The following is a 12,754-nucleotide window of genomic DNA, read 5'->3' as shown; positions in this document are numbered from 1 at the left end:
TGAGAAGCGAGCAGACCTAGACACACGTAGATTTAATCGACGGCGCATTCCAAGAAGATGATGATTTCACGGTGATGTCACTGAGGTATGGAGTGGAATCGTAATCAGGATCTCCGAGGATCAATGCTTGGTTGAGCGACTCTCCCTCTTTCCGGCGAGATAACCGATCTACGATAAATCGAACGATTACGTGTCATGCGTCGCGGTGCGTCGCGACGCCCAGATATGCTCTAGCTCGAGATATACATCCGAGATGTTAGCGAGGATTTTCTCCTGTAAACAACGCGCCCAGCTTCCGGTTACGCGGCCGTGTAATCGACGATATCACCGCGCGATTCGCGATCGGTTGTCGCGTTTAATTGGATGATCGAGCGATCGGCAGTCTACGATCTAACGATCTCGCCGTATCGTTTTAGTCTTATTATACACGACACACGGCACCGGCACCGATTACAGTAGCGGTACAAAGGAGAAAGATTCTCGTTTGTTACGTCACGCTATTATTATTTACAAGTAATTCCAGCGACCAGTTCTACTTCGTTATTTAAATTTCGCAATTTTATTTGATTTTTTAGAGATAGAATTAGATAAATATTTATATAAATAATATATATATATATATATATATAAATGTATAATAATTTATAATATAAATATTTATATAAATAATATATATATAAATAATATAATAATTTATGTAAATAAAACAATTCAAAATTATATCGGCATCACTTATGCCAACGAATAATTTTCTGATTTCTTATAGCCATTATTCCTTTATCGATAGTATATAGGAATTTGTTTAAATTTCGCCTCGCGATAAATAAGATTATTTAATAATCATAACGCATCTTTATGTCAATGAATAATTTCCTAGATTTTTAGAACTTATTTCTTTATCGGGAATATAATATAAATGACTTTGTCATTGACGTCATTGAATTGCGTGTCAAGTAGAAAAAAACAGATTATTTAAATTATGTACTTTATTGCAGATCGCAATATTAATCAGTTAGCCATAAACGATTATTCGCATTCATACTTTAATGCTTGCATCGATATATTTTCTACATTTATGTCTATATATCGACAAAATTATTGCAATGTACGCATGTGCGTAATAAAATTTATTTTATTCAGTAAAAATATTTTATAGTTTGTCAACAATATAATGTCAAATTAATCAAGAATTAATAATAAATTAATAATAAATTCTTAAGACAAAATACAAAATATTTTTTATATAATTGATTAATTTAAATTAATCATTCAGAGATCAATAATCTATAAGATGCAAAAATGCAGAATAACATTTACGTAATATACTCGATGCCTTGAAAATAAACATGCAAATGAAGGAAAATTTAACAAAATTACAATTATCTCCAAATGAAAAATTATAGATATTTATTCTTGATATCCCGAAACGCGAAACATTTTGTCCTTGACATTTTGTCTTTGACCTCGTCAACAAAGAGCAGAAAATTTTCCTCCATTAATTTTCCATCGTCATCGATAGGTACAATGTAACTATTGATAGTAGAGAGAGACAGCACACTTACCCGAGGACTCCTCCAGCGAACGTTCCAGGCGACGAAACGATGGTACGCATCCACGTGTTCTCGGAGAGCGGCCGACGTTGAAATTCACTTGTCAACAAACGTCGGCGCGACACGAACACAAGAAAACCCGCCAGCCACCGCGGCCGGTCTTCTCTCTTTCACGAGATCCCGCGATTATATCACCACGGCCGTTCTTCCTCTCTCGAGGCAGGTTTTGCGCGCGTTTCCGGCGCGCTTCACTTTCCGCGAAACTCCAGCCAACTTCACTTCCGCGAAATCCCGAGCAACGTCCTCCTCGAAACAAACGACTCGCGTACTCTGGAGATACCTTGGAAATACTTCCCTCCAACGTCGACAACGTTGTTTACGAAATGTCGACTCGTCCGATCGTCCTGGCGACAAATTCAGTTCACACCGGAAGGCTCTGAAGTCGGGCGCACTTTGATTTCCACTTCTATCGGTCGAATTTTCACATCATCCTGGACACTTCTCGTTTTATTTTGACAGCAAGACACGAGGAGAAGCCTCTCGCACGCGAGTTCGAGGACGAATATCGAGAATCGCGGTTCCAAGGGTTGTCTATCCGCGTTGTATACACCTCGCAACGTGTCACGTGGCTGCGACCGTTACTCCGCCACACTTGTTGATTGTCGCCATGGATACGAGTGGCTCGTTCCCGCAAAGTTTCCCGACGTACGCGCGAGAATCGGCCAACTCGCGCAAATTCTGACTGAATTTCGGTCACCCGCGACCCGAAGGGGCCCGCGAATGCGTCACTTTCGATTTAATTCCGCGTGTATTCGGGCGAGAGGGAAAAACCGGAAAGACACTCGCCTCCACTCGGACTCGCTTTTCTCGGAAAACGACCTCGCTTTTCTCGTCCTTGACCTCTGGCCGCTTCCTCGACAGCGGACACACTTGCGAAACGCAGCGCGGGATCGAAATTTCCGCTCGACGCGCTCGAAGCGAACCAGCGACACGAAATACGACCGACTCCCGCGACCGCCGCGGCGAGACTGAGACGCGACAGGGGCGTGCGCATGCTCGGCACGCTTACTGCTCGGCCGAGCCAGTCACGGGAGTCGCTCCGTCTCTGTCGCTCCCGCGGCGCCCATCGTCGCGCGCACGTCTTTCTTTCTCTCTCTCTCTCTCTCTCTTCCGCGGACTGAAGTCCGTCCCGCTCGCACGCTATGCGACCGCACACCGCTTCCTCTCCTGCCCCGTTCCGCGCCAAACTTCATTGAGAATCCTTATCTCCGCTTCTTTCTAAGAAGACTGGAATCGAAGATTGTGCGTGCTCCGTTTAATTCATCGACGTAATGTATGTCACATATATGAATGAAATTGATATTTTTCTTACACCTTCGCGTCTGAAGTGCTGCACTTTATTTTAACGATGTTAGATATTATCGTGAATAATTATATATTATTGTTTATTAAATACATATAATCATAAATGATTTTATTATCAATCTATCTTTACAATAATATAATGGTACGTGTGTTATATTCTTTGTGTCCTTGATTGAAACATATATTCGCGATATAGTATACACTTGGAGTAGATTCGTAAATATTTTGCCGCACGCGGACACGTTAGTTCTCTGTTTGTATTTTTTTTATTTCGACTCTATTTAAATTGCCAGTGCGTCACACGTGAAGGAAAGTACGCAAATGATTTTTCCGAAAGTATATACGAATAATTTTATAATAAATTAGGGTATCGGTAAAGTGTCTACGTCAAACATACGCGCGCGATTGTTTACGTCTCACACAGAGAAAAATATCATTCTACTGCCAAGAAAAACGATTACTCAGTTTATTTTTCTTTTTTTAAGTAATAGTTTTCTTCAACAAAGAATATATTCTTGATAATAATCTTAAAATATACTCATCACAAGAGTTAGAAAATCTCATTATCATGTACTCAAAAGAAGAATTTATTTTCTCTTCAAGAATATTATAAAGTTGTATCAAAGAAAAATCAAATTTACTTTACGTCAACTCTTGTAGTAAGCAAACCAAATTTTTGTTTTAATTTAATATTCTTGACTAAAATACTACACTTACTAAAATTCAGAATATATTCAATTAAATTTAACGCTTGTGGTAAACTTATGATATACTTAAAATAAATAATATTTACTTGAATACAGTATACATTTTTCTCTGTACAAGGTTAAGGACTCGTAAATATTTCGTCATAATTGAAGAATTTCGACGCTGGACCTGAGAATACAACTAGATCTAGTGACTGATCGATCTTCTTCGAAACAAGTAAGTTTTTCTTTCATAAAGATTTATATATATTTATACATATACAGTTTGTTATTGAATTATTATGATCAGTGCTAATTTCACACCATTATGGATATTTGTTCCATTTCACTTTGCTCGAACAAACGTACCATTACCGTTTTTATTTCCTTTTTTTCGAACGGTGTTATCTTTCCCTCTCTTTCTCGGCCGACTCGGGCACGATCAGCTGTTCCGAGCGGTGGCACGCACGTGCGTATCCACGTAGGCATCCGTCATGCCTCGGGCGCCGGTCCACACTTTTCACGGAATGATCAGTGGGAATCTAATTACGTGTGCGTGTCTACCGATTGCTCGCTGCGCAATCGGAAACTTTTCTGACACAACAATACGAGTTAACTATGCGATGAATAATTCATTCGACGATTATATTGTTATTACGTCCTTAACTCCGTCTTGTCACTTCCATCTACGCACTAGATGTTTCTATCGATATTCTGGCCTCCAGTTTCGATTCTTCTCGTCGCATATGACATAATTTCTTCCAATATTTCGGAAGAAATGATATATAATTAAAATATATATAAAATATACATAATTAAAATTGACAAAATATATATGATTATATCAGAATTAAATATCTTTGATTTTGTCCTTAAATATTATGTAATCTTAGTGTTTTATATTCAAAATAATATTAAAAATCGTAAAATATATAATATTAAATATTTTGTAACTAAGAAAATAAATTATAATTAAGAAAATAAAATTAATCAATTATGACATCTTCTCTCTATTTTATTATTATTAATTTTAATCATTTTTATTATTATTTTTAATTATTATTAATTATACAACTAATTCTAGTATTATTAATCATAGTGACTTTTAATGTGCATGCGTATCTATCACAATTATAATAAAAAATCACCTCGCGATGCAAAAATGACCGGTGGTTATCTCGACGTAAAATAGATTTCTAGGCGTTTTCGGGCGCGATTATGAATCCCGAGGTGACAGGCCGAAATTTATCGCGACGAGACTGATCGATAGAATGCAACCTTGTCGCGGAATGTCCGCTTCGACCGCCGGTCCAACGCGAGCATGAGCGTCCTTGAAGGCAAGGATCCCGGGCCATTAATTCCGCGGAGGATGTTCCGCGCGAAGGAACATTCGTTCTCGCGAGACTCAGCTGTTTCTTACGGAACGTGCGAGCATGTTGGAGCACGCGTGGATACACGTTCCCGACTATCTTGAGTGAATAGTCCCGGCCGCCGTGTCGCCTCACGGTCTACTACTCCGTGAGATCTTTCCCGTCCGCCGTCGTAAAGTCGACGAGAAAAGCCGCGATGTCTGTTGAATCTCAGATTTCCGCGCGTCTCGGCTACAAATAATATTTATTCAGCAATATTTATGATCGAGAGTTGAAAAATGTAAAGAAAGGGGGAAAGAGTCTTTCCAATTAATTCGCGAGGGATATTTTCAAATTTTGCCTTAATTTTCAGGATAGGTTTTCCAATTAATCCATACAATTAAATAAGTTTCAATATACTTAATGTCAAATTTTTTTATTAAATCTTATATTTTATTTTATATTTTATATATATTTAATTTTATATTTTATTAAATTAAATTTAAGAATAAAAGAACATTTCAATAAAATGTATACATGCTTCGATCAAGTTGAGAAATAAAGACAAAATCGTGCACTTAATTTTAATTAAATTTTTCACGAACTTTTCTCGAACACAAAAAAATTCCAAATTTAATATCATCAAGAAAAATATAAAACAAAAAATATTAAAAAAATATAAAATATAAAAAATATAAAATATAAACACACACATATTCTAGACTATACAAATTCTTAGATAAATTTTGCCAAAGCCTATAGAAATTATTATATTGCTTTAGCAAATGTGTTTTTTTTTTTAGTATCGTTTACCGTTATTTTCCAACGCGGTGAATCCTGATACACGGAACTCGTAAAATCGGTTAGAAATCGATAATCGATGAACAGGAAGGAGTTTCGTGTATACATCGCGGTCGCATGCCAGCGAGATTACCCTATTATTACTTCATCTAGTCCGGGATGGTGCAAGCTCGTGCCTTTCCGTACTTTAGATACGCTAGAATAATCAGCTATTTACCACGCAGGTTGTTCAACTCCTCTGCTTAAGAACAGCGCGTTCTTTGCACGCCTACGCTATAGCGATTGTAAATATTCACTTGAACGGAAATCCATAGAAACTGAGTGTTTATCCTCTTAATTCTCTGGACATTTCAATATTTTTTTTTTCTTTTTTTTGCATTTTTATAAAGTACAGATGCAAAAATGTTATTTCCTTGTAGAAATCTTTCAAAAAAACAACAGCTGATAGCTATAGAATTAATTTTAATAAATTTGTGATTCATTGCACGAGGGAAACGTTAACTCAAATATAATTGCTATATCTCGATCGAATGAAAATTTATGTCTCATTCAGAAGCCTTTTTCTGGAAGTCGTTGGCGGCATTATATGTCGCAAGAGAAGAGAGTCCGGCGGCATCTTTGCGGTACATCGCGCGTTTCGACTTTAATTCATCGAGGCAGATATCATGGGCGCCCGCATGCCTTTTCATTAATCTCAATTACGGCGCAATTAAAAGCAGTCAACGAAAGTGGGGTCATGAACTGACGTGCCCACCTTCGTAATCGAGTTCTCTCGGATGTTCTTATTTTCGCAACCAATTTTACCGCTACATTATATCATGTGCGATGAGAGGAATGTGAGAAAGTAGATTTTGACATCGGCTAAATTATGCCTATATTTATGAAATTCCAAAAAATAATTATAATTGCAATATATTTTTTGCGAGTATTCCTTATAATTATTATAAGAAATATAATACATATACAATTCAAATATAATTATAAGTATATATATATACAAGAAATTAAATAACTGTACAAAATAAATCACTTTTATTTTTAAAAAATTATCAAAATATAATTTACTTTAATAAATGATGAAATGAACGAAACATATATTCATGAAATTATAAGAAATATATAATTGCAATATGTTTTCTACGAACATTTTTTACAATTAATTAGAGAAATTAAATGACTGTATAAAATAAGCTTTTATCTTTAAAAAATTTATGAAATATAATTTATTTTAACGGCAAAGGGGGAGCCTAGGCAAGGGAGGCTCTGAGTTCGCGTGGGAAGTTCCGAGATCGGGGACGTGCCTTCTGAGCCGAGTTATGATATATGTGTTTTTGTGTTCGAATTCATCAAGACGCATTAGAGGGACCCGGAATATCTCGTATCGTCGATTTCATTTGCATTCCTTTCCTCGCCAAGGCCGCGTCGGGTCCATGGGACCCACAGCTCCAGGGGTCCCCGCTTGTTTCACTGCGTCTCTCGACTTTGAAACTTTCGTCCTTGCGCGAGGCGGCGCGTATTAAAAGTCTCCTCGATAATAATGACAAACGTTTATCCTCGCAGCGAGAATTATTCGTTTCGCGATCGTCCCGACGAGAGCCCCCACGGAAATGCGGGCATTAAATCAACGACTGGCACGACGAACCTAACTTACCTCGTTATCGCCCTTACACCCTCCACCGACACGCAAGATTTACTTAACAATCACGACGATGTCTCGGAAAGGCAAGTGGAGGGATGGAGATTTACCGTGCGTCAAAAATAATAAGTCCTATCGTATTGATTTCTAATCAAATGAAACTTGAAATTAAAATAGTGAAGTAGAATAATATAACGTAATATAAATTACGTATGTATATACAATAGAGGAAATTTTAAAAATTTTATAATAATTCTTATAATTCTTATGTATATAATTCTTATAAAATATGTATATTACATAATAGATTTACATAAATGTATTTAATTTAGAATATTTAGATTTTATCCAACTCTTGGCGACTACCTGTGCAATGTTTGTTGGCTTGTATAATTGTTCGACAAAGATCAGTTTTGTTTTACGATTGCAACGATAGTGTGAACTAGGTAGGGTCTAAAGAAAGCAATATATAGATACGATCTTCCGGTAGAGAGAGATAAAACTCCCGTCTGAGTCTATAGTTCTTTTTAAAGACCCTTTTATGGCTTTTGTCGGCTTGTGTAAAAATCTAACGGTCTATACAAATTTCTTTAAGAAGACAGACAGGTTGAGAAAACTGTCTCACACACACAATAAATATCCTGCATTTTTACCTGCTCCCAATGTGGCAACACTGACATTTATGAATTGTAAAATTTGTATATATATATATATATATATATATATATATATATATATATATTGTATGAGAAAAAATATTTCTTTTCCAAGATTATTCGTCTTTGCACAATTTTAATTATTAACATAAAAAATGATCGTATGCAGTAAAAAATAAAATGTTAATTATCATGTGTCCCAGAAAATCCACTCTAAATTTTAAGTTAAAATAACTCATTCGTCGTATATTATATTACTTATTGACAAATTAAAAATGTTAAATAATTGACACAATACTTTACATTTATTTTTGTTATTGTGACTTTAAGTGTAATGTAAAAATAACAAATTAATTAAGAATTATATGAAGAATTATATGAAGAAATAGTTACAATAACTCGTAAGAAATATTGAAAAATAATTATTTTAAGAAAAAAGAATAATTTGGGAATAATAATTAAAGAATAAGAATAATTAAAGAAGAAGAATCAGAATAAGAATAAGAATAAAGAATAAGAATAATTAAAGAAGAAATAATTATTTTATTGAAGAATAATTATTTTAAGAATAATTATTTTAATTGGAATTATTTGTAACAGAAACATTTAATTTTAGTGAATTTGATTATTTTTGTATATCAAAGTTCAAGATTATTTGAAGATTCATTTTAACTTTTCTTAGAATATTAAACTGACTTTGAGACATGTTGATTGTTTAAAATGATTATGTTAAAATTACTCAAAATAATATTGCATTTCTAAGAGACGTATACAAAGTGTAATTATGAAGTTGACATAAATGTAACACATGAAAACGTTATAAAAATAATAACATATAGATTGTATGTTAATTTTACATTGAAGTACTAATCAAAACGCGGTGATGACCCAAGAAAATTTTCACATACGGACGCACAATTTTTTACTGTGTATCTAGTATAAAATTTTCTATGTCTTTAGAGGAGAGGTTGATTTAAAAAATTTTCATAACTTGGACGCAACATCGAGATTTGTTCTCTGTCCCATACACGGCATCGAGTTTCGATAACACAGACAAATAATGAAATCCAAGATGCTTCAGCCTAGTGTGCGTTGCATCGGAAATCCCTCATTGTTACTGTGTTCGATGGTCGCTTTCGCCCTTTCGTTTAGAAGATCGGATGTCCAACCGGTTCGCGCGTAAAACGATTCCTTTTATTTCGGTTTTTCATCGGTGCTCGCGTCCTTCTCACCCATTCTTATGCTAATATCGAAGCGCAACGCTGGTAGACCGCCATAACAAATAATATAAAATATATCATTAACATTAAGGCTGAATTTGCTTTATCAAGATAAACAATCTTGTTTGTGACGATTCTTACAATCCTCGGACATTTATCGGAATTTAATTCGCCTCGGAATATGAAGCCAATTCATCGAGAGCTATATTCTAATTATATCTCTGATTCAAATGTGACGCGCGCTATGAAAGATTATGCAAACTGCGGACACCGCAACGCATTATCGTGCTTATCAGTCTATCAGCATAAACAAAAGCTATATGCATTACAATACTGGCGCTCGGCGCTTTAGCTCATCTCGAGATGATAATTGATAACATGTAAGTAGCACCGTGGGACAGCTTGCCGCTGCAACTTCAAACGCGGTTCATGAAATCAACGACCGTTTCTCTTGTTACAAAGCGACACGTAATCTCGCCATTATATCATGTTGCTCGTATTATTTACTATTTTGACAAGCTTGGCGTTATCAACGTTATCTATGTATTATCAATGCTATCTCTCTTTCACTGATCTCAACTTGTTACCTTTATTATTGTAAGAGTTTTAATCCTCTTGGAAATAATTTGAGAGTACCACATGTATATAGTTCTTTTTAATAAAAATAATAAAAATATTTAATATAAATTAATAAAAATATTCAATATAAATTAATAAAAATATTAAATATAAATGAATAAATATTATTATTAAAAATATTAAATATAAATTAATAAAAATATTAAGAAATTTTCACAGTTAAAATAGCAACAATAGTTTGGAGAAAAATATAATTTGTCTTTAAAACATCACACTTTCATTATTTTAATTGCTCCAAATTATCCAAAGAATTTTAAAAAAACATCCAGTCTTTTTTGAACGCCCTGGATAATTTGAAACGGTAATTTCCATCCGAGAAAAGACATCTCGACGACAAGACAACGAACCGGTCTGCAAATGTTTTCCACACGGTAGTTAACGTCTCGTGCGTTTACGCACATGTGTTGCATCGTCTGCGCTAAAGTAAGTGTTAGAGAAACTAGGTAGCCTTGAGGGGGACCTGCGTTTTCTGCCCGCGAATTCTAACCGTCTACGCGTCTCTCGTCGCTTTTATTTAAAAGACGACGGGCGACGTGTGTCATTGATTTGCATAGTCGGCGCGCCCATCGCTATGACCTTGTTCGTTGTGTCCGGGCATCGAAATGCACGGGATGATGCATTAGCAGGAGCCACTTCGACCAAACTCCGGTTAATTTCGTTTGATTAATTCAGCCAATAAAATTGCCATGATAAATCATTTCATATTAAAGAAAGAGAGGGAGAAAAAAATTATGTCGGCAAAAATATTGTTGGCAAGTTAATCGTTGACATATTTCTTTAGAAAAATGATTTTTTTTATGGAAAATGACTGTAAATTATTTGTAGGACTTCTTCTTATTAAACATTTTGCATACAAGAATACTTTTATGTACTTGGAGTATTTTTTTATCTTTGTAAGATTTTTTTGGAAAGATTATCATATTGGCAAAAATATTGTTGGCAAGTTAATCGTTGGTTATTTTAACCGGAATTTGGTTGAAGTGGCCTTAAAATATGCGTTTTCGACACTGAGACTTAGAACCGCGAATTATTTCTCAATAATTTTCGCGAATCATTCTTATGTGACATTTTTTAAAATAATTGTCTTGATTATCTTGTCTCGATAAAAACGATACTTGTCATTATTTAATGGAGGTCCTGTGTAAGAAGAATTTCTTCAAATAGAACGTGATTGTTAATTCCGGAAAATTCGAGTTCACTGGACAAAGGAATGGAAGTAATAAGGAATGTGGGTTAATTGAGAAATGTGTAATTTATACGACACCTCAATTTATTATAATTAAAGACACGTCGTAAAGTACCGCGTGTTCGACATACGTGACTGGTGTAAATTGTAATATAAAGTTGTTGTAAAAATAACATCTTACAAATTTACTTTTTTATTCAAAATAATATTGTACTTGCGCCTGTAGAAAGTTTGACGAAACTTTTTGATGTTAACGTGACACGATCGTTACATTCGTTTTTATTTATATATTAGGGACATTATTTTCGGAATTTAATGTACGTTCCCGTTGACAGCGACAGTTATTACATCGCGTTTCTCGCCGTGCGAATAGTTTTGCGCAGAAAAAGACGGAGATTAGGATGGAAAGACGTCGTAAAGAGAGCCCGAGAGAAGTCGCGAGACACGATTCCGTCGTGCTTTTATCTGCCGCACATTCCACGACCGAAATATTTCCAGTGCGCGCATAAAAGGGCTCCCCCCTTCGTGCCAGTCTTTCGTTCCCAGTCAACGTTCCTAACGACTTTCTCGATCGTTAACGCTTCATCTCGCTGTTCAATCGCAGTTAGATAGGGTTGAACAACTGATAAAATTCTTAATTCTTGTAAAGAAATCCATCTTTACATAAAGTGTATTAAAAAACCGTGTGCATCCAGTTTTAAAATTTACAAATTTGAAATCGATTTTTTTGGGTGAAAATCTATTAGATAAAATAGCAAATAAATAATAGACTCACATGTATTAAATTATATATAACATTTATGGTTGTTTTTACAAAATTTTTTTCACAAAATATATGAATGGAGTCAATATGTGACGACTTATATTATTTATTAAAAAATTAAGTATTCTTGATATTTTAATTAAATGTTTTAAAACTATATTTCCTTCTTTAAAATAAACGGGTAAGAAAGATGTAAATGCTTTATCATCTCGTTTTAAGATTCTCAGAAAGGGTGGAGTGTTTTAATGATGGAAAATATTTTCCAAGTTCCGCGCACTCCTCTCGCTCGAAATCATGGGACTTCTATTTCTGGAAATACAGTAAACGTGATCTCAAATTAAAACAGAGAGAAGTGGTCGAGGGGGAAATTACAAGACCTAGCTTTGCGTCGCTCCTTCGTATCATTCTATTTTAGCTCGCCTTTAATTAACATCACGATCTTCTTTCACGCATTTCGCATAAAATTACGCCGAAATTTTTCAATTCGGCGAATTAACGTGACTGAGGCTTTGTTTGCCAAACCGGCGTGTCTTCTGTTTGTCAAGACAACCGAATCACACGATGTCACACGAGTGACATCGCAGGCGTCGCGACGTCGACCTCCTGGTGCAGAATTATTTATTGACGCGCCGTCCAATAAATTATTTTCAGGACAGGGCGCGTCGAGAGGAACAGCAACGACGGGGTCGTTCTGCCTTATAAACGCGCGGACGATTTCTACGAGACAAAGTGTCGTGGCGTGGCTGTTACCACACGACGTGGCATTGTTCGGTTCGCTTGTGTCAGTGGCGACGACGCTTTCACGGTCGTTACAACGGCTTTCCGTCGAAAAATATCGCGCGAAAATAAAAGGTTTTCCTCGAAGAATGCGCTAACTCATTGCGTCGGTTTTTCACGATAGAA

At 35.5% G+C, this 12,754-nt stretch overlaps 1 protein-coding gene across 2 annotated transcripts in view; it reads right to left on the bottom strand.

Moving 5' to 3' along the window:
- LOC105248612 overlaps positions 1–2,564 on the bottom strand; it is a 277,209-nt gene extending 274,645 nt beyond the window's left edge. For both annotated transcript variants that reach the window (XM_025409500.1, XM_025409506.1), the window contains exon 1: positions 1,563–2,564. The gene's annotated coding sequence lies outside the window, so the exon portion shown is untranslated. The remainder of the gene's footprint in view (positions 1–1,562) is intronic.
- Positions 2,565–12,754: the final 10,190 nt, after the last annotated feature.

The sequence above is a fragment of the Camponotus floridanus genome, unplaced genomic scaffold, assembly GCF_003227725.1.
Source record: "Camponotus floridanus strain SB8 unplaced genomic scaffold, Cflo_v7.5 scaffold10, whole genome shotgun sequence".
NCBI lineage: Eukaryota > Metazoa > Arthropoda > Insecta > Hymenoptera > Formicidae > Camponotus > Camponotus floridanus.
Note: the sequence above shows the minus strand (reverse complement) of the source record. Positions and strands in the feature narration are given on the sequence as shown.